Raw genomic sequence first — 3321 nt, forward strand, 5'->3', positions numbered from 1 at the left:
TTGAGCAAAAGAAGCTAGGGCAGGGCCCAGGCCTTATGTTCAACCCCCAGAACTAGCAAAAATAATAATAATAACGATCGTCAATGCTTATGAGTAAGCAAGGAAAAAGGAACTCTCATTCACTGTTGGTTAAAGTGGAAACTAATGAAACCTCTAAGGAAATCAGTTTGGAAGTTCACCAAAAAGCTGAAAATAGACCCATCTTATGGCCTTACTCTACCAATCTTGTACATATAACCAAAGAAAGTAATTTAATATACAAGTCAGATACCTGCATACTCATGTATATTTTAGTTCTGTTTGTAATATCTAAGCAATAGAATCTGAATCTGTTGAGAAGATCAAGGAAACATAGTATATATACACAAAAGAATTCTATTTAAAAATAATCAAAAACAAAATTGTGTCATTTGCAGGACAATGAATAGAACAAAAGAGTATCATAAACCAGGCACTGGTAGTTCATGTCTGTAATCCTAGCTATTCAGGAGGCTGAGGTCTGAGAATCACAGTTCAAAGCCAGCCTGGGCAGGAAAGTCCATGAGACTCTTACCTCCAATTAACCATCAGAAAACTGGAAGTGGCACTGTGGCTCAAGTGGTAGAGTGCTTGCCTTGAGCTGATGAGCTCAGGGACAGAGCCCAGGTCCAAGCCCCATGACCAACAAAAAAAAAAGAAAGAGAGAGAGAGTATCATATTGAGTGGAATAAATCAAGCTCAGAAACCAAATATAGCATATTTTCACTGATATGTGGAATCTAATTATAAAATGATGATGACAACGATGATGATGATGATAATGACGATGATGATAATGATGATAAGAGGACTCTCTGGTGGACTGCCTGGACCACAGGAATCGCCACTAGCTATGGTCCTTTAATCAAGTTATTACCCACCTGTCATCTTATTTCTAAAATGTGATATTAATAGTATTAAACTATGTCATGTTGTTTGAGGACTCGGTACTACTTAAAAAGATCTTGAACAGAAAATTACATATCCGCTGCTCTTATGACAGAAGCTTGGGTTGAAACCTAAGTCATGCCAAGTGACTTCAAAAACAATAAAACAGGGTTGGAGTGGGCAAAGTGGCTCATGAGGATAATCCCAGCTACTCAGGAGACTGAGATTTGAGGATCCCAGTTTGAAGCCCAGGAAGGAGAGTCCATGAGACTCTTTTTTTCGAATTAGCCAGAAGTCAGATGTAAAAGTATGGCTCAAGTGGTACAGTTCTAGTCTTGAGTTAAAAAGCTCAAGGATAGTGTCCATACCCTGAGTTCAAGCCTCAGGATTGGCACCAAAAATAAATAAATGAATAAATATTAAATCCCCTCTAAATAGAGCTACAGTAATATTATCTAATGAAATCATCTTTGCACGTATATTTTTGTAAAAATGCGATTGGGCTGTGTGTAGTTAGAGTATATTAAGTATTTCCCAGTTCTCATTCTTCATTTATTACATGATTTCTGTTGATCCTTATGAGTTCTAACTTTGTGTTGTGTGTGTGTGTGTGTGTGTGTGTGTGTGTGTGTGTCTTGGTCTGAGGGCTTATACTCAGGACCTGAGCTCTGTCCTTGAGCTTCTTTGCTCAAGGCTCATGCTCTACTACTTGAATTACAGCTTTATTTCCAGATTTTTTGATAGTTAATTGGAAATAAGGGTCTCACAAGCTTTCCTGCCCAGACTGGCTTCAAACTGTAATTCTCAGATCTCAGCCTCCTGTACAGCTTAGATGGCAGGCATGAGCTACCAGCACCCAGCTGAATCCTAACTTTTATATATGTCCGACATATTTAATGGGTGAGAACTATCATGCTTTGTCATTTCAGATAATGTTGCAAACATCTGTTGTTTCTTCTATTGTAAACAATGTCTTCTCAGAGCTACTCAACATTTTTTATCATCATAATTCAAGAAAAAGCTAATGTCTTCTGCTTTAGGTGGCAGAGTACTATATTTTTCAGAAAGATTTTTATGAAAGAATTTTAGAGATACTGTTATTTTTCAGAAGTTATCATTTTAAAGACTCGAGTAGGACTGGTGTCCTATTCGTTTAATGATAAAGTTAGAGCAACCTAGAGATAAGGGTTTTCTTTCTCCGATTGTACAGGCTATTGTTTTGCTTTCAAGAAAAAAATCTCTCTGTGCTCTCTTTGGCAGCACATGTACTAAAATTGGTACAATACAGAGAAGACTAGCATGACCCCTGGGCAAAGATAACATGTAAACCGTGAAGTGTTCCATAGTTTAGAAGTTTTATGTTTTTTTCCCTGTACCTTTTGTCCTGTATGTAAGTTTATCTGTTTGGGGGAGGGTAAGAGGGAAACACAGAAATGGTGATACTCGCTGGACACTATGTTGAAAATGAACTGTACTCTTGTGGGGGAGGGAGTCGGGGGAAAACGGGGAGAAAATAAGAGAAGAGATAACACTTTTCCAAATTTCCTGGCCTATATAACTGTAACCCTTCTGTACATTGCCTTTACAATAACAATAATTTTTTTAATCAGGAAATAATACAGTCCACACAGACCTAAGAACCTATAGCTAGCTAGAAAGCAAAGGTAATTTATTCCAGTCTCTCGCACTATTCATACAACAAAACTGAGCTTTGGGAGCAACAAATAACATATCTAAAGTCACCTGAAGCAGAGAGATGTTAGCAGAAAGTGGGGTTCAGATCCCAAGGGTCTTGTACAAAAAAAATCCCTTCTCCATAATGCTGTCTTGGTCAAAGGCACACCCATTGCTGTCCTCTCAGAAGAACCACCAGAATGAGATGTTCCTGTAGCACAGGTAAGTTTACTAGACTTCTTGCCTATAGTAGATTGCCAGCTGCCAGAATCTTGGACACTGGCTCACAGAGGATTTTGACAATGGCTGTGGATCTAGCCTCAAGGTGAGTCTCTGGAGGTAAAGAACTGATTGTGAATAGGTGTTGGGATTTGAAATTTAGGATTAGAGAAGAAAAGGAGGGAGAATGCTAAGCTTACCTTGATTCCAAACTATTGCTTGATAAGTAAGCCATTGGCTGAGGAGTCCTGCACAAACAGTTATTTGCAGGCTGGGAAGGTGGCTCAGTGGTAGAGCGCTTGCCTTGCATGCATGAGGCCCTGGGCTCAATTCCTCAGCACCACATAAGCAGAAAGAAAAAAGCCAGAAGTGGTTCTGTGGCTCAAGTGGTAGAGCGCTAGCCTTGAGCTGAAGAGCTGAGGGACAGCACCCAGGCCCAGAGTTCAGGCCCCACCACCAGATCCAAAAAACAAAACAAACAACAACAAAAAAAGAACAGCTATTTGCCAAACAAGTAAATCC

General features: G+C 39.4%; 1 non-coding gene across 1 annotated transcript; it reads left to right on the forward strand.

The window, feature by feature from the left end:
* The first annotated feature begins 2150 nt into the window (after positions 1-2150).
* On the forward strand, positions 2151-2256 carry LOC138810320 (U6 spliceosomal RNA). The gene has a single exon (XR_011367112.1). It is a non-coding gene; the product is annotated as a U6 spliceosomal RNA (small nuclear RNA).
* Positions 2257-3321: the final 1065 nt, after the last annotated feature.

This window comes from Dipodomys merriami, unplaced genomic scaffold, assembly GCF_024711535.1.
Source record: "Dipodomys merriami isolate MVZ:Mamm:240054 unplaced genomic scaffold, mDipMer1.0.p SCAF_5, whole genome shotgun sequence".
In the NCBI taxonomy this organism is placed as follows: domain Eukaryota; kingdom Metazoa; phylum Chordata; class Mammalia; order Rodentia; family Heteromyidae; genus Dipodomys; species Dipodomys merriami.